The following is a 25,328-nucleotide window of genomic DNA, read 5'->3' on the forward strand; positions in this document are numbered from 1 at the left end:
GAGCAGCACCTGACATAATAAATTTTTAAACAATGCTGCATATATATTGCTAGGTATTTTTACTCTGAGTCACTTTTTAAAAAAACATTATTTCATGGATTAAGGGATATATGGCTTTTTTTTAAAGGAATGTAAGGGTCTATGTATGTTTATTAAATCTAGTGCATTGATTTATTTGTTCTAATTTCTTTACTTATTTTAAAAAATATTTTAATTAATTAATAATTAATTTGAGAGATCTTGCAGGAGCAGGGGGAGGAGCAGAGGGAGAGGGAGAAGTACACTCTGCTGAGCAGGGAGCCTGATGTGGGGCTTGATCCCAGGACTTCAATCAGCATCATGACCTGAACCAAAGACAGATGCTCAAATGACTGAGCCACCCAGGCACACCTAATTCCTTTACTTATTTTTGTTTATTTTCTTCATTTCTGTAAAGGGAATGTTAAAATTTCTCAACATAATTGAATTTTCATCAGATTTTCCTTGTGTTTCCCTTATTTTTTATTTGGATGGTGGTTTTAAAATATATTTGCAGATTTTTTGACCTTTCTAATTCCCCTATCTTTGAATGTGGACTGGATTTAGTTACTTGTTTCTAATAAACAGAACAATAGTGCGTAACCTCTGAGGCTCCACCTGGCTCTTGAGGATATTCGGCTCTGGAGGAAGCCAGCCACACTATCATGAGGACACTCCAGCAGTCCTTGGAGAGCTGATGCAGAAAGGAACTGAGGCTTCTGACCGGTAGCCACCCAACTTGCTGGCCAGGTGAGTGACTGACTCAGTTTGGATGCAGATCCTACAGCCCTAGTTGAGCCTTCAGAAGAGTGCAGCCCTGGCCCACGTCATGAGTTCATCTTCAAGAGCCTTTGGGCCAGAGCCTCCTAGCTAAGCCATGCTTGACCCACAAACATTGTGAGAGATAATAAATGCTTAGTGTTGTTTCAAGCCACTAGGGTTCGGAGTAATTTGTATATAGTCATAGAGAACTAATACTGTGTATATAAGCTCCATTCAGATTAATTTGTTATTTAACGCTCTTTCCCAAGTCTTTTACTCAACTGGTAGTACGTATGATATTTTTCTGAATCCTTTTGTATGTATTTCCAAACTAACAGGTAAGTGATAACTTGCCTGGAATTCTTGATTTTCGGTACTTTTTTCCTCAGTACTTTGTAGTTTTTGCCACCGGCTTTCACCCTCCAGAGTTGAAGATAAATCATGTACTTGTCTGATTCTTTTTCTTTATAATTTACCCATCCCCCCTCAAACTTGTAAGATTTTCCCTTTCTCTTGAAGTTCAAAAATGTTACCAGTATATGCCTGGATATTAGAAAGCCTCCTGAATTTGCAGACGCTGGTCTTTCTTTAACACAAAAAATTTTCAAAATATTTTCAGAAAATATTTTCTTCTATTATTACCTCTCCTCCATCTGCTCCTTTTTCTCCTTCTAGAACCACTCCTTTAGGGTCTGTATTCCAAATCTCTTGTCTTTTTTGTTTGTCTGTTTATTATGATTTCTATCTCTTGGTATTTTTGCTCTGTCACTTTGAGATCTTTCTTCCACTAAATTTTCCATTAACTTGGGTCTCAAAAATGAGACTTCATTTTATTAAATTTTTAGTGTGAAAATCATGGTTTGGTTTGATTTATCTTCAGAGTGTCTCTTTTATGCTGCACTGAAGTCTCCTTAGGGTCCTTATTACTTTTGGTGTGCAATTACTATCTGTCTTTTCCCACTGCTCTACTTCATAAGGCAACTCAGTCTGATTGTGTGATTTGCACTCTCTTTCTTTCTGGTTGTAGGCCTCTTGGGAGTAGCTGAAGTATCAGTGGCCCTCAGAGAGTGGAAGGGACATGGTGTCTGATTGTATGATAGTTTAGTGGCAGAGACATCCTCGGGAAGGAAGGAAGCCCTGCTGCTCTGTGATCTTTTAAACCTCTGGCTTCAGTTTGGTTCCTTCCCAGTTCCTTGGGGTCAAGGAGAATATGCACACTTACACAGGGCAGAAATCAACCTGCTGGTAGGCCAACTATATCCTGACACCATCAAGAGGTCCAAGTACCAAAAACCATGATTCTCAAGTCTTTGCATCAGGACTACCCTACCCTGACCCCCCGCTTCGGTCCTGCTCACAGGTGAGAATATATCACCTCAAGCCTCTGATTCCCACCGCCCAGGACCCTCCTGCCTTCTGAGTAGCAGGCAGATGGAGTTGGAATGTGTTTAGAGTTGAAAGTAGAGGGAATGTGAGAGACGTTAAGTGCCACCTTACTCTGGCATAAATTTGAAATTAATTATTTTTTATATCCATCCAGATCATCTTTCACTCTAAATGGATAATATGCAAATAAAGCCTTTGTGAGTCCTGTAAACATAAAAACATACTTGGAATTGAAAATTCAAGGAACATTTTATATATTCCCTACGGAATTCGAACTAACCAGATGATTTTTGCTTAGGCTCTCCGATGTGACTCTGTGTATGTAGACATCAAGCATGAGAAATGTCAAACCTGGCATGGAATCTCCACAAATGGAAGAATCTATGGCTTTAGAGTGGAATGGTTATTTGATCTCTATGCAAACCTCAGCATATTTCTTCTTCTTGTTTTTGTATCCTCTGGAAAGCTATAATTTGAATTTAAGAGCAGTAGTTAGGAGCAAAATGCTAATCAAAATCAGAAAACCATGTATTACGTGAGTGAGGCTCCTCAGCATCCATCTTTGAAGACTTGAAGCACTTTTTCCAACCCCAGCATTAGTCCTGCATACATCCCCAATTTCTTCTTGCAGACCTCAGGACTTCTCCAGATTGCTTCTCTTCTTAGCTATGACCAGTCTAATTTTTCTTCCAGAAATCTTTTTTTTTTTTTTCCAAGTTTAGCCTAAGAGAGGGCTACTCTGGTTACTTTGGAAGCAAGCACACAAGCTTTTTCATTGTAAGGGTTTTCATTGCTCCACGTTGAGAACCAGAGGATTACACATAAACACACAGTGGAAGAGTTATAGAAGTTTAAGGATTTACCAAAAGTTATCTAAAATACATGTCCCAAGACCACAGTAAAATGTATCTGTGACTAGGAGGACTTACTCAACCACTGTCTTTGGTTGCCTATGTTAAGAGTTGCAAGAGCAAGCTCTGGGAACCTCTTTCTTGCATTTTACATCACTTTTATAGCTTTGGCCACAGCTCGGCAAGATCTTCCCTTCCCTCCCACACCCTCAGCCCCTCTCTATTTCCACCAGGCTGAGATATTCCCATAATCTTAGCTGAGTAGAACTTCGTGTGGGCCCTTGCAGGTCATACAAACACCTACAGACATAGGAAGTGGGTCATTTACATCCCCAGCGAAGTTCCGTGTTTATAATCTTCACCTAGAACAAGTATCACAGACCGAAGGAACTATGAAGTCATTTGTCCTTACTTCTCAGTAATAGGTGCACATGGAATTCACAGCTCCAAATCTAAGTGGAATCATGTATGTTTGAGTAGAGGTTGAAAGAAAATTAAATTGATTATCACAAAGGTCTGGAAAATAAGACTATGTTAAGAAAGGTAGAGGGGTATCTGGTGCTGCAGTTGGTTGAAAGTCTGAGTCAACCAACTGCAGGTTTTGCCTCAGGTCCTGATCTTGGAGTTGGGAGATTGAGCTCAGGCTCTGGGCTCAGTGGGGAGTCTGCTTGAGACTCTTTCTCAAAAAAAAAAAAAAAAAAAGACTCTTTCTCCCTCTCCTTCACCCTCCCCCATAAATAAATAAATAAATAAATAAATAAATAAATAAATAAATAAATAAATATTTTCTTTATAAAAGTATAGTTTATCAACCTTAATACTGTTAACATTTTGCAATAATTATTTGGGGTGGAGAGAGAGAGAGAGAGAGAGTAGAACATTCCTGTGCATTGCAGGATGTTTAGCAGCATGCCCAGCCTCTGCCCATTAGATGCTAGTAGCACCTCCCCTCCCGTTGTGACAACCAAAACGTCTGCAAACATTGCCAAATGTCCCCTGGGGGTGAAATAACTTCCCCATCCTGTTGAAAATGACTGGGTTAAAAGAGTTAAAATAATCAGCATCTAGAAGAGCTTTTAATTACAGTGTCCAAATATATGAAGGGCTCTCACACTGATGATAGTCATCAGTAGCTTTTTGTTTCCAGAACAGAAGAATTTCAGCCCAAAGGATTTGGATAAAACATAGTTGATTAATTTCTTGTGAAGCTTGTTATGTACTGACATGGGTTACTAAAAAGGAATGGAATTCCCTCCTCTGCCAATCTTTAAAATGAGATAAAATCTCTTATTTCTAGCTACTTCTCCTGCAATCATTCCTTAGAGGAGATGTGCTGGAAGACTTTTGAGCCTGTATTCTTTTATCCAGCACCCTGCAGGAGCTGCCCCAGCTTCATGTAACATGACCAAACACCAGTACCACCCCATTGATCAAATAGGACTTTTCCAAGCAGACAAAATAAAGTGTGAGTAATTCTTACTATTCTGAGATTATTAGAAATGATACAGGAATCCATAAAATTATGCTTCAATATTTTCCTAAGTGATTTGGAAGAAATGTAATTAATTCTATGTTACATTTGGTGTTATCTTATTCTGAATTATGTATTCACTGTAAGTGCTAAGAAGAAGTATTGTTGGTACTTTTTCGGAGACACAGGATGAGAATGTGGAGTCTGTGTAAAAGGAGAGTTGATTGCTTAGAAAAGAAGCTACTAGAATGAGAAAGAAGTTGCTTGACACCTTTTTCAACTTATTTATACTCCTACCTCATTTCAGAAAGATTTAAAACTGATTTATACATAATCACCAAATTTTTAAACTCTTGAGTCCATAGTAATATTAGTGTTTAATAATGTATGAGAAAGAATTCTTGAAGCCTGTAATCCAGTTAGTGCTTCAAATTCTGGAAGTACAGTGAAGAACAATGATGCTTGGTGCATATCTTTGCTTTATGATAATAGCTCATTCATTTAAATATATGAACTAATCAAGTATCTTACTTGGTTTTTCAAAATTATTTTAATTCTTTATTGCATATAATCTTACATCCTGGAGACTTAGAAATAGTCTCAAATATATCAGGATTCTTTTTATTGCCAGTTACAGAAAACCTACTACAAACTAGTGTAAGGATAAAAATAAAACAAAACAAAAATGGAGAAGAGAGTTTACTGGATCTTGTAGCTTAGAAGCCCCACTCTAGAGCAGACTCCAAACATGGCTGGATCCTAGGCCTAAAAAAACCCACCACCACCAATAAAAAAAACCCAAAAAGGAATGGTTTTACTGTCATACTCCATTTAGCAAGATGGCTGCAGAATGAAAGGAGAGTCTACTTTCTTAGTGGCTGAAATGAAATTATGTGCCCATCCCAAACCAATCACTGTTGCCTAAGGAATGTGGTATTCTAACTAGGTAGGCTGGTTAGGTCACAAGCCATCCCTGGATTCGAGAATGGAGGCATATCCACAGAACCATGGACTGAGAGGAAGAATGGATGCCAAATACAAACCAGAATTATTATTGGAAGTAGAGCAAATGGATGTTAGGCAGTTGAGAACAAATGCCCCTCACATACATATTACTGGTATTTGGGTATTTCACCAAAACTCTTAGTTTAGAACACATTATCATTGTGATATTTGGTGATAACTTCTATTCAGAGTTATTGGAACACAGACTGTCAATAGTCTCCTATTATGCACCCTCTCTCTTTTCCCAGAGTAAAGGAATTTCTCTACAGGCACAAGGCTACCCAGAGTAAACACTGTTTTCCAGCTCCCTAATAGCATGTGACAAAGCTCTAACCAATGAGATGAGAACCAAAGTTCTTTTTTTTTTTTTTTTTTTTTTTAATTTTTATTTATTTATGATAGTCACAGAGAAAGAGAGAGAGAGGCGGAGACATAGGCAGAGGGAGAAGCAGGCTCCATGCACCAGGAGCCCGATATGGGATTCGATCCCGGGTCTCCAGGATCGCGCCCTGGGCCAAAGGCAGGCGCTAAACCGTTGCGCCACCCAGGGATCCCGAGAACCAAAGTTCTAACAAGTAGAAGTGATATATACAATTTCCATGGCAAATCTTAAGAGGAAAGTGGATTAGGCTATTCTTTTGTAACAATATATATTTACTACATACTTAGATATTTATATCAATAATATATATTTTAATTTATTATATATTTTTAAGTGACATACTTTATTATATATTATATTAAATATATATAAATACATATAACCAACATTTCAAAGAGCAAGAGATCTTTAACAAGAAGACTTAAGATGATGGCTTTCTAGCTATTTTTAAAAGATTTTAGCATATTCCTTTTAACCACTGAAATAACATTTTAACCTCAAGGGGCATCACAGCATTTGACATTTTGCCAAACTACTACTAGCTTTCATGCTCTAAGGTGCCGATATTGCCCAAGAGGAGGGCATTCTCATTCTGCTTTTACATTCACTAGACTCCAGGTAGGAGTCACTGACTTAGTGGATGAGAAAGGAGGTCTTTAAGAATTAAAGTGCTGTCATGGGAGATGGGCAGACTTGTTCTTGTGCAACAATAATAAAAGTTAACCACAAACCTCGCCAAATATGGCTGAGATTTCCTACTTTTGGAGGTGTTTAAAGAGACAGCGGATAATTATTCGAGATGCTGTTGAAGGGGCTGATGCCTTTCCATCACTAATTTGGATTTAAAGATTCACATTTATTTGAAAAGTGATTCTAGGAAATAAGAAGCTGGAAGGCCAGGAGGCTGTCTAGTTGCTTTGGAGTCAAAACTGTACAAAATGGCTTCATTATTTGGTTTGAAATATTTGGGTTTTGAAACACTGAGTCATCAGTATTAAAACATACTGAAAAAAAAAAAAACGCCCAAGGACAAAACAAACAAACAAACAAACAAACAAAAACAAATGTCACCATCTCAACCCAAGCTGTGCTGCGGTCAGCCTCTACAACTAGCCTATCATCTGGAATTGACTTTAAGTCATCGTCTTTAAGATTCGGGTCCTTCAATGATGCCTGCACTTGGGAGAATGAGCTTTCATTTAAGTTGGAGAATCAGTGATTGATGAGGTTTAATGTGCTGACTTTTAGGAGTATCGTACTCAGGAAGGTTTAACTGAAAGGTACACGTTTCTAAAAAATTTTTCAAAATAAAATGTACAGCTCTTTAATGGTAGGATTTATGCCAAAAAGTCAATGCTAGCAGGTGGGATTGTGATCTTGTGTTTGCCTTTAGTAGGGACAGCCATCTTAGCAGCTCTTGTTTTGGGGGTTTTTTACAACGAGTTTGTTTAAATCAAGAGAGCCAAATAAGGGTTGCATATTACATTGAGCATATACGTCTCTCTTTTTTTGTTTTAAGTACCCAATGCAGGGCTTGAACTCATGACCCTGAGATCAAGACCTGAGCTGAGATCAAGAGTGGGATGCCACCCAAGCACCCCACTTATGGGTCTCTTTTAAACTCTGGGTTCCTCCTCTGTTTCTGTTGCTCTCCCTTTCTTTTTCTTGTCATTTTTTCCTGTTTTTCCAAGGTCTGAATTTTACTAATTGCATCCCAACCATGTTGTTTAAAAAATTCCTGTCTCTTACATTTTCTGTAAATTGAAACACCATGAGGCTCAATCAGATTTAGGTTCAATCTGTTGGCATGAATACTTTGTGAGCGGTTTGTGTACTTTCATCAGGAAGCACAAAATATTTGATTGTCTCTTTCTGTGATGCTAAGATCGATCAGTGGATTCAGGCAAAGCCAGCAAATCATGCACCATCAAGTTCTCTGTCACTTTTTCGATGGCTTTTAGGGGCCACTGATGATCTTTGCTTACATCCATTATTTCATTAGAAGTCCCCACACGGTGATATCCTGATTCTAGCAGGCCTGCTTCATTTATTAGCTAGAATATCTCTATAAAGGGAAACTTCATTTCATACACTCATGGTTGCCTTCACATATGGTTTGTACAGGAAAGACAGACAATTGTTTGATGCTTTCTTCTCATTTATAAGGTTTTAGAATTATAAGTTGGCTCCCTAAAGAAAAATGCTATTTCTCACCACGCTCAACAAGGCCAAATGTGTGGGGGGGCAAATCTGTCACTACCTACCCAGAATTAGCACAGAAAGACTGGGGGCTTTCTAGACAAGACTGCCCCCAACCTCAGATCCTAGTTGCAAATTTCAGTACAACCACCAGCTAAACCCCAAGACTCAACCTTTATAGCTGACCTGCATGTACCCACCAACCTTTGTCCCACATTTTTCCTTAAGCTCTTCTCTCATGCGTATCTATTAACTCAGTCAAAGGACCCCATGGGCGTGACATCCCATGACGGAAGCCAAAACTATCCCTCGGGAGGTGACAACTACCAAGAGGAAGAGCTCTAGTGGCCCAGGTCTCCCAGACTAGTTTGAGCTAAACCCCCAATTTGCGCCTGCATGGATAGAACAAAGCAGTGACTTCTGCAATGACCCACAATTTTTTAAACTCGTTATGATACTAAAAATTTCAGCCCAAGGAGGAGCACAAGCCTCGTTTGCATATCGTACCGTGTGTGTCCTGGGCCTGTTTCCTTAAGGCCCGAGTGTCCCCTTATGCCCGCCCCTGCACGCAATGACCAATGAACACTCATCCTAACCCCAAATAAAAGGAACTCCTGTACCAGGGCTTCGGGAGTCATTCGGGGGCATCTCCTTATTTGTGGCACATGGTTTTCTCCGTGTGATAATGCCCGCGTGTAGTTGTGACAGGGACGCCCCACAGTGTGACCTTGGGTCACAGTGTTCAGTGGGCTGCAAGCGGGGCTCCCACACGTCCCCTCGGGTTTGGTAGGTCGCCGTCCTGGGCCATACCCAATGGGCCTTCCGCAGGTGCCCCCGCCCCTGATGCTCATCCACCAGGACAGAGTCGCCTCCAGCTCCCTCCTCCCGGAGGCCGAGGCGGGTGGAAAGTTCTGACCCTCCAATCAAGTGGTTGGTCCTCCTGACAATCTGTCCTCCTAAACCCCACAGGTAGGGGGGCTGTCAAAGCCACATGATGAACATCAATTTAGGTGGGGTTGAAAAGGGCTTGTTACAAATAGCAAAAGATACTTCTCTTTCTCCTTCCCCTCAGGAAATTTCTAGGGCTTTAGGAGCTCTGTGCCAGGAACCTGGTGCAGAGACCAAACACATTTCTTATTATATCACAGTTCCCTAGCATCCCCTGGGGTGGCTCACCGGGGTTCTTCTTACCTGTCTTCTTTTTTTATCGTCGTCAAATCTATCTACCTATAACATGAATGTAAGTAAGGCTATGTAACATTTTTACTAATACACTCTTTTCTCAATTTTTACGGTATTAAAGGAAATCAGTTCCACACCCTACTATATAACACATTTAAAATACTGTGGGGCCTTCGTCCACTTGGCTGCCAGGACAAAATACCGCAGCCTGGGTTGACCAGGAGCAACAGAAATTTATTTCTCGGGGCGCCTGGGTGGCTCAGTGGGTTGAGCATCTGCCTTTTGGCTCAGGCCATGATCTCAGGGGCCTGGGATCGAGCCCCACCTCGGGCTCCCTGCTTGGCGGGGAGCCTGCTTCTCCGTCTCCCTCTGCCTGCTGTCCCCTTAGCTTGTGTTCTCTCCCTCTCTCTCTGTCAAATAAATACATTTTTTTAAATTTTATTTTTTAAAATTTTATTCTCACAGTTCTGGACCCTAGAAATCCGAGATCATCATCAGGCCAGAAGATTCTGTCTGGGTGAGGGTTTTCTTCCTGCTTTATAGATTGTGCCCTCTTGTATCCTTCTCTGCTGAAAGGCGCAGGGGGTCTCGGTAGAGTTTCTTTTTCTTTCTTTCTTTTTTTTTAAGATTTATTTATTTATATATTCATGATAGATATAGAGAGAGAGAGAACGAGGCAGAGACACAGGCAGAGGGAGGAGCAGGCTCCATGCTGGGAGCCCGACTTGGGACTCGATCCAGGGACTCCAGGATCACGCCCTGGGCCAAAGGCACGCGCCAAACTATTGAGCCACCTAGGGATCCCCCTAGAGTTTCTTTTATAAGAACGTTAATCCCACTCCTGAGTACTCAGTCCTCATGCTCCCAGCATCTTGTAAAGGCGTCATCTCCTAATACTACCACACTAGGCATTAGGTCTCCAACACGTGAATTTTAGAAGAACACAAATATTCAGATCCCGGCATATATATTTTTTGAAGTAATTGAAAGGTAAACTAAATACTGATGTTTTTTAGTAGCAAGATGAAAAATTAAAATTAAGAAATTATAGATATACAAACTGATACTTGCCGACTTATAGAAAGCAAGTGAGGTAGAGATGTGTCAGCCATATTCATAGTAAAAAAAAAGCCAACCCTTTTTTTTAGTAAAATTTTATTTGACTTAAGAAATATGGCATCTTCACGTGTCTCAAAATCTAATCCTAATCCAGAAATATCTGTCATGCTTTTCTGAGGTGTTATTATTCAGAGTGATACAGACTACTTATCTAAATCTACGACGTTCCAGACAAATAGGTTGCAAGCTTTTGTATGACTCAACCTTATAAAAAAGTATAGAAACTCTAGGTGTAGGGACAAAAATGATTAAGATGGAAACTAGTATGGGTCAGGAACTCCCTTGGGTTGTTTTCTTATCTTCCTAAAAACCTGCACATGGTACCTGCTAGCAGCTTTCGCTACTGTGCGAGCCAGCAGTTACCCCGAGCTGGAAAATAAATTTCAATCATTGAGTCGGTAACTTGCTAGATTATTAAGTCCTCATAAATCATTCAAATGCATAGTTTTGATGCACCAAGTACTGCAAAGGCCCTGGTGATACCAAAGTAGAAATCTGGGGTCCCCACCCTCAAGGAATTCCAGGAGAGTCCACAGGCAGACGGTCTTCCTAAAGGGCTCTGATAAAGGCTAAGAGCAATTCTTTAACCTCTAAAGTAATTACTACGTAATAACCCTGAGTGAAGAGGTATATCTGGTATTTGACTGTATTAGCATTTCCGTGACACCCCCTCCACTGTACTTAAGTACAGTCTCCAAGGGATGCAGACACAATATCCGTAAGCCTTCCAGAGCTAACACTCTGACAGCGTTTCCAGAGCAGTTATGGGGCCACCTGCCATGTAAAGGCCTTTAATGTTGCACCTTGGAATTCAGGCGAAGTCACAGTTGATCAGTTATTATTGAGAAGATTTATTTTATTTTATTTTATTTTATTTTATTTTATTTTATTATTGAAAAGATTTAGACATTAAGTACTTTTTTTTTGCAAGGGCTTACGTTCATGCTCTTTAAGAACATACATCCTCTTGCTTCATGTAATAATCATAATAGTAATAATGATATCTTGTAACTTATAATGCTTTTCACTTTTGGAAGGGCTTTTCAATGAATTATTTCAGATTTTGTGGTCCGTGTCCTCTCCAGTCTTAATGGAGTCATTTCTAATTTCATGGTCTAGGTCTGAGAGGAATATGATAATATATTCTTGGATTTTTTCTGCTTAAGCAGTACTGCCCCTCAACTGAGTAGATCTCTTCTTGGCAAGTCTGAATTGACAGTTATTTTCCAGAAGCCCAGTTATATATATCATCAAATACTGCTTGATCCACCCACTTGCAACAAAGTAATTAATCAACCTATTAACGTATGCTATAATAAAGAGAAAATCCCTAATCTTTTCAAAATACTTTTATACAATCTCTCAGACTATTTAAATACATCTATTTAATTTTCACAGTATATTGTTATACTATCAAATCGAAATTTTTAAAAAATTTGTAACATTCATTCACTGTTATTTATATTTTTCACTGTTAAGGGATTATAACTAAATGATAACTGGTCATGGGGTAAAGGAAGGAACAAGAATGCAATCTGCTAAAGTGGCTTAAAGTATTAAACTCAACTTGCAAAATCACATCAAATGTATTACCATCCAAATTAAGACTTTAAAGTGCAGAAGGTTCTTGCAATGCAGCAAACAATGAAAAGTCAAAAATGGAAAGGCATCCAGCCTGAAGTGAATCACCACACAAAGTGAGAAAAATAGAAACACCCACAGATTCCATTATTTGAAGGGGGAAAAAAACCTACTTCCTCTATTTTACATTGGCGAACAGTAAAAAGATGAGGGAAATGGCTTCTGAGAATAGGGCCGTTTTCTTTTAGGGGCAATTATTTAATTTAAGAATGGGTCTTAAAGGGATGTCTGGGTGACTCAGTGGTTGAGTGTTGGCCTTTGGCTCAGGGTGTGATCCCGGGGTCCTGAGATCGATTTCCACACTGTGCTCCTCGCAGGGAGCCTGCTTCTCCTTCTCCCTGTGTCTCTGCCTCTCTCTGTGTCTCTCATGAATAAATAAATAAAATCTCTCCCTAAAAAAAAAAAAAGGAATGTCTTAAACTCATGAACCTCCATTAGTCCTAAGAAGCTGTATGCTGAGATAAGCCATTTAAACCATACATTTGTTTCTCTTTTCCTACAACCAGAAACACTTGTTTATTGCAGAAGTTATAGAGGAACAAAACATAAGCCCACCATCCAGAAATAGATACTGCTAACACTTTTTTTAAAAAATTTTATTTATTTATGATAGGCACACACAGAGAGTGAGAGAGGCAGAGACATAGGCAGAGGGAGAAGCAGGCTCCATGCACCGGGAGCCCGATGTGGGATTCGATCCCGGGTCTCCAGTATCGCACCCTGGGCCAAAGGCAGGCGCTAAACCGCCGCGCCACCCAGGGATCCCTGCTAACACTTTTTAAAGCTTTATTGTGATTCACATACATGCAATTCACCCATTTCAAGAGCACAATTCAATGTCTTTTAGTATATTACTGATTGTACAACCATCACCACAGTATAATTTTAGGGGAGCACTTGGCTGGCTCAGTTGGTAGAGCATACAACTGTTAATCTCAGGGTCTTGAGTTTAAGCCCCATGTTGGGTGTGAATCTTACTTTAAAAAAATCATCACAATATAATTTTAGAATATTTCATCACCCTAAAGAGAACTCCATTAGCAATCACTTCTCATTTTCTCTACCACACATTCCCCCCCTGCTCAGCCCTAGGCAACCATTAACCTGCTTTTCTGTCTCTCTAGATTTGCCTATTCTGAACATTTCATATAAATGGAATTCCATTTTGTGACTGACCTCTTTGACTTAGCTCAATATTTTCAAGATCCAAGTTGTAGCATGTATCACTTCTTAATTTCTCATTGCCAAATACTATTCCATTGTATGCCTATACCGTACTTGTTTATCCATTTATAAGGGACATTGGGTTGTTTCCACTTTCTAATTGTCACAAATAATGCGGCTATGAATATCATACCAGACAAGTTTTTGTTTGAATACTTGTTTTAAATTCTCTTGGAATATAGGGGTGGATGGAGTTTCTGGATCATAAGGTAACTCTGTGTTTAACGTTTTGAGGAACTGCCAGGCTGTTTCCCAAAATGACTGTGTACTACGTTGCATTCCAACGTAGTACACAGCAATGTATGAAGGTTCCAATTTCTCCACCTCTTTGCCAACACTTGACATTGTCTGTCTTTTTCTCCTTTTTAATAGCCACCCTAATTAGTGTGAAGTGGTATCTCGTTGAGCTTTGATTTGCATTTTCCTAGTAATGATGTTGATCATCTTTTCATGCTTTTATTGGTTATCTGTATACAATCTATGGAGAAATATCTATTCAAATCCTTTGCCCTTTTAAAATTCATGTTAATTTTCTTTTTCTTTTTGCATTTTAAGACTTCTTTATATTTTCTGGTGTAAGTGTCGTATGAGATATATGCATTACAAATCATTTCTCCCATTCTGTGGACTCTCTTTTCAGTTTCTTCATGGGCACCATTTCTAGCACAAAGTATTAAAGTTATCTATTTTTTCTTTTGACCCTTATTGGTTTTGGTGTCATATCTAAGAAGGTTTTGCCTAACTCAAGGTCACAAAGATTACTCCAATGCTTTCTTCTAAGAGTTTTAAGTTTTTAGCTATTATATTAGTGTCTATGGTGTGAAGTAGGGATCCAATTTCATTCTTCTGCATGTTGTCTCAGCACCATTTGTTGAAAAGACTATTCTTTCCCCTATTGAACTGTCTTGGTGCCCTTCTAGAAAATCAAGTGACCACAGAGGTGAGGATCTCTTTCAGGACTTTCATTTTATTCCACTGATCTATATGTCTGTCTTTTTTTGTTTGTTTTTTTTTTGTTTTTTTTTTTTTTTTTTTTTTTTTTTTTTTTTTTTATATGTCTGTCTTTATGTAACTGCTATTAATATTTGCCATGAATCCTTCCTCATCTTTTTTCCTCTCTGTATATTTATTCATACATTGTTTTTCCAAAACAATCAGATCATACCAAATATACAGTTTTTAACCTTTTTTTCTAAGAGATCATTAATATCCTCCCATGTCATTAAATATTCAATATGATTTTCAATGGTTATGTTGTTTTCCATTGTATGCATGTACTACAATTAGCTGAATGAATTCCTTTCTGTTGAATATTTAAGCTGAGGCCAGAATAATATCATTTTCAAATAATGTAATAAACACACCCCAGATACACTTTTATTTGTAACAGTAATTACTTTATAACAAAAACCTAGAGTGGGAACTGGTAGGTATGAATATTCTTTTTTTTTTTTTTTTAGTAGGTATGAATATTCTTAAGCACTCAATACTCAATGTTATTGTACTAATTGACTGGCAATAGACAAGAGCTTTGGCTTTCCCACATCCTTATTACAGATGGATATTGTCATTTTGAAATCTTAACCAATTTTGCATTCACATATTATCATAGACTTATAAGAAGAGGGAATCTCAAAACTGATAGTTTTTCATTGATTGACTAAAAGTCAAATAGCAAGCTTTGCTCCATGTCTTTTTTTTTTTTTTTTAAGCTTTGCTCCATGTCTTAAAAATCTTAAAGTTTAATGATATTTTGCATCTCATGTGAAGGACTGATTTATTTTGCTTCATGGAGTAAACTACCTTTGGAAGAAAACATTTCAAATGAAGTAATCAGCTGATACAGACTTACAGAGATGGTGACCATTCCAGCAGGGCCCCACTTGATGATATTGATGTGGCCATCAAAGTTGAGGTTAGTCATGTACATCCAGAAAATTTGATCAGTATATTTAGGGTTGTTTGGTCTCTGATGAAAAGACTCATGATAACCAACTCACAAAAGCTTGATGTTTAAAATAGAATGCCCAATTATGTATTTCTCATGAGTCATCTCACTGACACAGACTGGATTGCTCAGGATGTTTGCTTAGGGCATGTTTTCCCTTGCATGAGGCCTGGCACATAGAAAGTCCTCAATAAAGGTCAGTCACCATTATTACTGTTATTGTTATTTTATCATTATGGTGTAATATGCTATGACTTTGTGCTTATCTTCCCTTTTTTGGTAACACTTTCTTTTTTTGTTCTTAAAATGTTATTTATTTATTGAGAGAGAGAGTGTGCTAGTTGGGGGAGGGGCACCGGGAGAGGGAGAGATCTCAAGCAGACTCCGTGCTGAGTGCAGACTCAACAAGGGGCTCAGTCTCACAACCCTGAGATCATGACCTGAGCCAAAATCAAGAGTCAGGCACTTGGAACTCCTGTGTGGCTCAGCGGTGGAGCACCTGCTTTTAGCTCAGGGCATGACTCTGGGGTCCCAGGGTCAAGTCCCGCATCCAGCTCTCTGCAGGGAGCCTGCTTCTCCCTCTGCCTGTGTCTCTGCCTCTCTGTGTGTGTCTCTCATGAATAAATAAATAAATCTTAAAAAAAAAAAAGAGTCAGGCACTTAACTGACTGAGCCACTCAGGCACCCTTATTTGTAAGATATTCTCATCTTCGGGTTAGCTCTATGATGTTTTAGGGTCATGTTCACTTTGAGAATCTAATGAAATCTGTGGAAACTTCTAGCAGGGGGCAGGTTTGAATGGAAGGTAGAGAGATCATATGTAGATATGGAGAATTTCATGAGCTAAAATTTGTGCTCTTTTCTCACTATGGTCCTCCTCTCTTTTTACCCTTCCAGAGAAATGATGCTCAGATTTGGTTAAGAGTAAAATGTGTTTGAAGTTCATGATCAGGCTACCATGCTAGAAGACTGGGTTGGGACAAAATCTTTTGGCTTTTTCCTTTCATATTGTGTTTTGTCCCTTTTCTTTTTTAGAAATATCTTCCCCTGAGGAAGCCAAAGAGTAGAAGGCCCAGTCCTACCTCTAATCAAGGCATAAATAGTTCTCATCCCACCTGGCTCACTGCTTTCCTCTTCTCTCTCTCTCTTTTTCTAGTAATTTCCATTTTCACATGGATGATCCATCTGATGCTTTGGCCTCTCAGTTCCTTAGCCATCTTGGTGTCTAAGAATCAAATCTTCCATCAGACTTCACTCATCCATGGTCACATTCCTGGCTTTGTCATGACAATCAATCACTGCACTACCTCTGAAATTCCGACTTCAAGAATCCGGCTCTCTGGCCACCATCACCCATCCTTCTTTAAAACTCCTGTTCTAGCACTTATGTGACCTCATCAAGAACTCCTATACATACGTTCTATCATTTTCTCAACTATAATCATTTAGCCACATCTTCACAACCCCCTCTTCACCCTACCTAAAGTCTATAGTTAACATCTATAATTCCTGAAGATATCCTTGAAATCTTTGCCACTCTCTCTCTGAGATCCTCCTGTCATCCTCATTAGGAAAGTTCCCAACTCTGATTATACCCAACCAACTGCTCACTTTGGGTTTACACACTACAGCTGCTGAATATAACTCAGCTGGTCTTATTTACCATGTCCACTGGACTTCTTTAAATTCATGGCCCCAAATCTCAATTGGGTGCTGAATATTGCTTGACAATCCTATCATATTTCTTGGAATGTTCCTTTCCCACTCTTCAAAAAGACTATTTCACACCTTTTGTCTTTTGATGTTTTAGTTATTTTTTAAAAAAGATTTTATTTATTCATAGAGACAGAGAGAGAGAGAGAATGAAGCAGAGACACAGGCAGAGGGAGAAGCAGGCTCCGTGCAGGGAGCATGACTTGGGACTCAATCCTGGGTCTCTGGGATCACACCCTGGACTGAAGGCAGCGCTAAACCGCTGTGCCCCCTTTTGTCTTTTGAAACCTACTAAATTATGGTCATAAAATTTAAAAAAATAAAGCAGACAACTCAAACTACAACTACAACCATTCAAACTACAGCCTACCTTCATATTGAGCCTGTGCGTTTCAAAGGCTACTCCTTCTCCTCATGTGCTGGGTCCCGTGCAATTTTTCCATCTTCAAGGATGTTGCTCTGCCAATCATTCCCTCTCTCACATATATCATCAATTTCCCCCCTTCTAATGGTTTATCCAAACACAAACAATATGTCACAATACTTCCTATAAGAGAAAAAATTATCTTGACCCATCTGTCTCTTCATTCTTAGTCCAGTTCCTCTGGTCGGTCCTCTTCTTCTTTTTTCTTAAGATTTTATTTATTTACTCATGAGAGACACACAGAGAGAGGCAGAGACACAGGCAGAGGGAGAAGCAGGCTCCCTGCGGGGAGCCCGACGCGGGACTTGATCCCGGGACCCTGGGATCAGGCCCTGAGCCAAAGGCAGATGCTCAACCATTGAGCCACCCAGGCACCCCTCTCTGGTCCTCTTCTTAACAAAACTTCATGAGTTACCTAACCATAATCACGGACTTAACTTGTTTCCTCACATTTTTTCCACTGTCCATTTCCCCCCAAGACTACTCTTGTTCAGGTCATTAACAGTTTCCTGTTGCCAGACATAATGGTCACTTCTCTGTTCTGGTCTTGAATCTCTGAGTGTTATGGACACACTCTCTTTTTCTTGAAATGCTTTCTTCTTTTGGTTTCTAGGTCAAAACAATCTCTGGGTTTTCTTTTTTTTCAATGAAGTTTAGTCTCAAATCCATTGCAGGTTATTTTTCTGGTCAGCTTTTAAATGCTGGAGTGCCAGAGGTCTCTGTCCTAGAGTCCTGCTCTTTATATACACATGCTCCCTAGTGATCATTTCCAGTCCTGTGGCTTTAAATTTCATTTATAATCTTGCATGAGGAAGAACTAGAAAGCTGAGGGAAGGGTAGGAGGAATATTGTCTTTCTACTGTACACCAATTTATACCTTTAATTTTTATACAATGACTATTACATTTTCAGACAAATAAACAAATAAATATATGACAGAGAAATTAATTTCTCTCTTGTTTAAGTCACAATTATTTAGGCTTCTTTATATGCAACCAAGCTTGATCTTGATTGCTCTGGAGGGACAGGTTGAATTTGTAGGGCAGAAGAATAGGGGTAACTACTAGTGTTAGGGTTCTGGGAAGGCAAGACAGATGGGATCCAAAGTCCCAGGGGAGGAATCAACTTTTTGCGGGAGGAGGGCCATATCTTCCAATGGCACAGGGTAAAGGAATTTAGAATCAGTGTAGATACAGTAAGGTTATGTGTTTGATAAGAATCCAAAGTAGTTCTTGAAGTGACTCAGTCAATTAGGCATCTGACTCTTGATTTCAACTCATATCATGATTGTGGGGTTGGGGATCGAGTCGGGCATTGGGGTCTCCACTCAATGGGGAGTTTGCTTGAGAGTCTCAGATTCTCTCTCTCCCTCTGCCTCTGCCCCTCCCCCCTGCACTCTCTTTTTCATATAAATAAATATATCTTTAAAAAATTCTGAAGCAGTTTTTATGCGGTGGCTTCATGTTATCTATGCAATAGGAGGAAAGATTCTCTCAGCGTAAGAATGAGACAGTGGAAGTTGGGGGGAGGGACCCTTGAGATTTGGAGGGAGTGATGGTTTAAAATGATTGCTGTTGGGGCACCTGGCTGGCTCAGTGTGTGGAGTGACTTAATCTCAGGATTGTAGGTTTGAGCCTCACACTGCGTGCAGAGATCACTTAGAAATAAAATCTTAAAGAAGCAAATAAACAAAGTAATCGTTGCTATGAGTGGAAGGGCAAGTTGACTAGAGAAAGGCAATAGAACAGCTGAGGACCTAGCTGTAGCTGGTGATCATAAATTTATAGGGCGGAGTGCTGCAGGTATGAGTTGTGACTTTCTTTGGTCAAATCTATTTACTGGTTCTGCCAGTTAATAGTTGTTTGATCTCGGGCAAGTTAGATCTACTTTGTACCTCAGTGTTTCCTTATTCATAAAGTGGGAATTAATTAATTCATTCACTCATTCATTCAACAAATATGTATTGTTTACTATGTGCCGAGTATAGTTCTAAGGTTAGGAATAGAGTAAAAGGCAAGAAAAAGCCTCTTCCATCATGGAGCTCATGTTAGTTATACCTCCTTTTAGGGTTGCTGTAAGGGTGACATGAGATTCTAATTTCATCAGTTTTAAGATATTCACTTTTCCCCATGCACATTTTAATTCTTTGAAACTGAAATATATCTTATAATTAACCGACAGGATGTTTTTCTTTCTTAGTGTTACATAAAGCAATGGTGCTTCTTATAATCAATGGAGTTCCAGATTCAGTGAAATATGATCTGACTTGTAAATGCTTAATAAAGTCTCTGGAAGGCTATACATTGCATCCAGTTCACTGCTATTAAAATTTCTAAAATAGTAGAGAACTGGAAACAACTCAAATATTTACCAACAGGAAACTATAGCTATTGTGCAAACTCCCAATGGAATAAGAGAAAAGAATAAAGAATATTTCTATATACTGCTAGGAAGTGACTTCCAGGACATGTTGCTAAATGAAAAAAAAAAAAAAAAAAGTAGAGAAAAGTGTCTATTGTAACTTCTGTTTATTTAAAAGGTAATGTATATATTTGTGCACATATATAAAATATTTGCTTATATTTTCAAAACTAGAGGAATAGACAATTTTTTTAAATTTTAAAAGTAGCCTATAAAAAAATAAGTAAAGGTAATCTGTGAGGAAGGCAGCAATAGGGCAGAAGAACCCAAGATAAAAGCTAACCTTTTCTGAATATTCACTATTTTTTAGATTTGATTTCAAGCCAGGCAAGTGTTTCAGTACTAAATAAAAATAGAAGAGAAGGGATCCCTGGGTGGCGCAGCGGTTTGGCGCCTGCCTTTGGCCCAGGGCGCGATCCTGGAGACTCGGGATCGAATCCCACGTCGGGCTCCCGGTGCATGGAGCCCGCTTCTCCCTCTGCCTGTGTCTCTGCCTCTCTCTCTCTCTCTGTGACTATCATGAATAAATAAATAAAATCTTTAAAAAAAAAAAAATAGAAGAGAAAAACAATTCCTAAAAATCAAAAGCAAAATGAAACAAATGAGCCCATCTGTGCAGTGATTTTATGTCTTAACCACACAGAAAGGCATTATTTCACATTGTTTTAAAACATAATAATTTGACTATACATACCTAGTGGAACAGATGTGAAAAATGTTTAAAATTTGAAATACATTTTAAATTGTTTTCAGTAGTCATATGGTTGGTAATAATTTTGTTTGTTATTTGAAATTATTCTGTATGTAACATAACTAATTACCTTAATACTCCTAGAAACCAAGATTTTCAGTATAAAAATGATACCAGTATAAAAATAAAAGAAGTTAAATAAAAATCTTGTAATTCTAAATTTGAATCGAATGAATTCAGGATTTTTTTCTCCTAGAAAGGCGAGCAGAAAGAAAGCTCTTAGCTCTGTCCACTAAATAGGTTTATTTTTTTTTAATTAATTTGTTTATGATAGTCACAGAGAGAGAGAGAGAGAGAGAGAGAGAGAGAGAGAGGCAGAGACACAGGCAGAGGGAGAAGCAGGCTCCATGCACCGGGAGCCCGACATGGGATTCGATCCCGGGTCTCCAGGATCGCGCCCTGGGCCAAAGGCAGGCGCCAAACCGCTGCGCCCCCCGGGGATCCCCACTAAATAGGTTTACAAGACAATAACCAAGTTAGTAGCAATTAGTATTTTTAATGCTTAGACTGTGGCCTTTATTTATTTATATTTTTTAAGATTTTATTTATTTATTTTAAAGAGAGAGAGAGAGAGCAGGAGGAGGAGCAGAGGGAGAAGGACAAGCAGACTCCATGCTGAGCACAGAGCCTGATGTGGGGCTCGATCCCGCAACCCTGAGATCATGACCTGAGGTGAAATCAAGAGTCTGCCATTTAACCAACGGAGCCACCCAGGTGCCCCAAGACTCCGGCCTTTCAATACCATTTTCTATTAAAGAAAACCCAGGGAATCAGGCTCCTGGCAAAGATAGCTTCTTGGTCCGGGGCAAAAATATGTAAGATGAGCCTGAAGTAGGCTCTGTAATACCAGCAAGCAAGGAAACCAAGGCTATTGGGACTGTTGTGTCCGAAGAACCCAGAAGCCATCCTGAAGAGGTCCCCATGTCAAAGATGGCACAATTTCAGCTCCCGAAAGAAAAATTGGTGACATGAAGCCAAATGTGCCAAATATGTTAAAATCTTTGAGTTCATAGAGAGTTAAAAAAATACCTTCAAAAGGTCATGTTCGGAGGATGCTAGGGAGCCAACTTCTCAGACGGCCGGTTTATAAAGCAGCACTGCTAATCAGCACCTTTCACGCCGTGGCAGGAGGCCGTGTAGTTCGGGACATTTCTATTCTCAGTGAAATAGCTCAGGCTTATCGGAGGCGCGGGAATGAACCCTTATGGTGCAGAACTGAAATTGGGCAAGAGGGAAAAGGAAAAAAACAGAGATGGCAGAAATATTGGGACATTGTAGAGAAATTAACAGCGTATCAGTCCCTGCGTGGTTGAGAAATGATCAGGCTGGGAGAGGCTGGACAAGTAAAGCTAGAAGAAAGGGAGGCTGTTGCCAGATTTAAAAATATGTGTATCTGAATGGGTGCCCTCGAATTGGCCACTGCTGGGAAATTTTGAGTTGCCTTGGAAAAGCTTAAGAGACTCTTCTCCTTCTCCTTTGAGAATTTAATGACCCAGCAACGTGCCTAATCTTGAAAAGGAGAATCCAGTACAACATTTTCTTTCCTCTGGAAAATCAGTGCATATCGGCAGCAGGTTTCTAAGTGTTCTGATGGTCATACCTCTCCTATGGGGTCTTCAGAGTGTGATGGCCTCACAATGGCCAACCTAGTAGAACCTGTATGTCTTTCCCTTTGCTAAGGTTTACACAAGTAGACTTTATAGCCCAGCACCTATTTTTCTTAACCACCCAGTGACATCTTTGTGAGTTCGAGTTTTAAGATGAATGTAGAATTGTAGAATAGACCTACTCTTAGCAAGGCAACTCCTAATTTGGCATCCCGCCCACAAGCTTTGCTGTCAAGGATTCTGTGCTTCTGTGAATGTATCTGTACCAGAAGCTTGGGCAGAAAGAATAGTATTGATCACTATAAGGAGGTCATAAACTCCATCATGTTTTTGAGATTACTAGGAAGACATTTCTAAGATTATCAATAATAAAATATCATCCTCATCTATGAAAGCTTTTATCTTCATTTTATATTCTGTGGTTAGTATACGGGATAATAGTATGTATTGAAATTGAGTGTCAACTATGACTTCTCTCTCACCCTCCATGTCCAATCAATCAGGAAGAGCTATTAACTCTACTTTCTACAAACCTCTTGATTCTATCCACCTCTCTGTATCTCCACTGCCACCGCCTTAGTTCAGCCTACCATCCTTTCTAGCTTGAATTACCACCTTAGCTTTCCTACCTCAACTTTATCCCACTACAATTTTTTTCTCCGTATTATAGCATCCCCTACAATCTTTTCTCCACTTTGCAGCACGAATGGGAAAGAAACCTTTGATATTACATGCCACTGGGATGTTGGGGTCATTTGTTACTGCGGCATAATCTGACCTAAGTAGATGGAGACCTAACGTCTTTCAATTCCTTGGATGGGCCTTTCCCTCCTCTTCCCTTTCTTATTTGAACTGTTCCAATTCCTCTTCAGCCTTCAGATCTCTCACTTTAGGGGACATTTCTTTGGGAAGTTTTCCCTGATCCCCCAAGGCTGGATTATGTGCCCAACCTATATCTTCCTAGGACACCCTGTACTTCCCCTTACTACCCTGTAATTGTCTACACTCCCTCTACTGTAAGCTCAGGTGAGAACAGGGACTCTGTCTTTCTTGTCCATCATTACAGGGTCATAAGTTATATGACTTATCAGGAACAGATTACAAAGGGAGAAAGCAATAGGATTGAAGCTGTGGTCTGATACATGGTGATGCTACAAGTGAGACAAAGATCAATGGCAGCCAGACACTATTGACCTGTGCTTCACTCTCTTCACCTTGACTTAAACTCGGACAGGGTTTCCAAGCCTCACTATTAAAAGAGTAAGGGATAGCTATAAACTAATAGGTGTGAGACTGAAGATCCCTGGGATGAAAGAATGGTAGGCATTATTTCTATACATGTCTCAACAGCACCTGAGAATAACATACAGGTCAGCTCACATTTTTGCAGCATTTCCTGTTCTAAGATGCAGCTTAAGGCAAACTCTCAGAGTGCTTAGGCAGGATGTATGCATTCCACAACTCCTGCCTAACTGAGTCACCCCGGATATTTTCCTGTCCCTCCCTGCCATAAAGCATAATGCATAACAGGAATGTATTAGTAATGCCATCTGCGATTTCCATGTGAACTACTATAAGGAGAGTTTTCTGCAGTACCACAATGAAAAGACCAATCATAAAACCATGTCAGTGAAGACCTTTTGTGAAGAAAACAGAGCCGGCAGTTTAGGTTAATTAGACCTTGTGCTGGGAGACCTAAGAGGAAATCGACTCTGAGCTCTTTATTAGAGAACATACAGGTGAGGCCTGCGTGGTTCTGAGGTTTGACTTGTTAACCCCAGAAGATAAAAGGACTTGATGAGTATTAGGCTTCATCCAGCAGGCCTAACTCACATGTGGAAACGAGTTGTGACTCACTAGGCTGTGCATGAAGAATGAAGCATCGCACATATAAAGGCTGACTGATTTTCTGAAAGTAGCAGTAGGAGCACAGGAAGGCATATGGCAAAGGGCCAAAGCTTCTATGAGAAAACTGATGAAAGATGGGCGGGGTTATGGAACACACATTAGCTGGAGTTATTTCTGAGGTTTCCAAGAAATTGGGAAGTTCTGGGAACATTAAAAATGGTGGTTACAGTAACATGATTTTAGACCTAACATTAAAAACTTGGGAGTAAAAAAAATAAAAAATAAAAAATAAAAACTTGGGAGTATAAGGGCATCCGGGTGGCTCAGTCTGCTACGTGTTCATTTGACTCTTGATTTCAGCTCAGGTCATGATCTCAAAGCCATGAGATTGAGCCCCGCGTAGGGACCACGCTCAATGGGGAGTCTGCTGGACATTCTCCCTCTGCTTCTGCCCCTCTCCCATTAAAAATTAGGTGAAAAAAATCTTTAAAACAAAACAAACAAACAAATAAACTTGGGAGTGCAGGGGCACCTCACTGGCTCCGTCAGTAGAGCATGCAACTCTCATTATCAGGGTCTTGAGCTCGAGCCCCATGTCGGGTGGAGAGATTACTTAAAAAAAAACAAAAAACAAACTTGGGAGTGTAGCCTAGTGGATGTAGTCGACACACCTGGGTTTAAATTCCTGCTGTTCCACCGCAAACTATGTGACTTTGAGCAAGTTGCTTAATTCCTCTATTTCCTCATTAGTACAAAGGGGATAAAGTTCCTACTTTATTAGACTGTTCAAGAATTAAGCACGATAATGTTTGTAAGATGCTTTACCTAATGCCTGGTCTTAGAGTCCACTTAAATGGTAAGTATAATCAAGCACAGATCTCCAATGATCTGGGCTCCATCTCACAAGCCCAGTATTCAGTAAGGGGTGCTGAGTGGTGGAGGCGGTTAAGCGACCAGCTCTTGGTTTTGGCTCCGGTTGTGACCTCGGGCTTGTGAGATGGAGCCCTGCATGCAGGGTCTGCCTAAGACAATCTCTCTCTCCCTCTGGCCCTCCCCAATGCATGCCCTCTCCCTCCCTCTCTCAAGTATATAAATAAAACGTAAAAAATAAATAAATAAAGGGGGACGCCCCGGGGGGCTCAGTGGTGGAGTCTGCCTTCAGCCCAGGGCGTGACCCCGGGGTCCTGGGATCGAGTCACATGTCGGGCTCCCTGCATGGAACCTGCTTCTCCCTCTGCCTGTGTCTCTGCCTCTTCCTGTGTCTCTTTTGAACAAATAAATAAAATCTTAAAAAAAAAATCGGTTTTGAAACACAAAACAAACATACAATAAAGAGGATGGTCAACAACATCACAAGTTGATTCTTAAAAAACACT

At 39.7% G+C, this 25,328-nt stretch overlaps 1 protein-coding gene across 3 annotated transcripts in view; it reads left to right on the forward strand.

Moving 5' to 3' along the window:
- Positions 1 to 606: 606 nt before the first annotated feature.
- DDX59 (DEAD-box helicase 59) overlaps positions 607 to 25,328 on the forward strand; it is a 64,759-nt gene continuing 40,037 nt past the window's right edge. For all 3 annotated transcript variants that reach the window (XR_007411745.1, XR_007411744.1, XM_049112032.1), the window contains exon 1: positions 607 to 768. The gene's annotated coding sequence lies outside the window, so the exon portion shown is untranslated. The remainder of the gene's footprint in view (positions 769 to 25,328) is intronic.

The sequence above is a fragment of the Canis lupus genome, chromosome 7 (assembly GCF_003254725.2).
Source record: "Canis lupus dingo isolate Sandy chromosome 7, ASM325472v2, whole genome shotgun sequence".
NCBI classification, from domain to species: domain Eukaryota; kingdom Metazoa; phylum Chordata; class Mammalia; order Carnivora; family Canidae; genus Canis; species Canis lupus.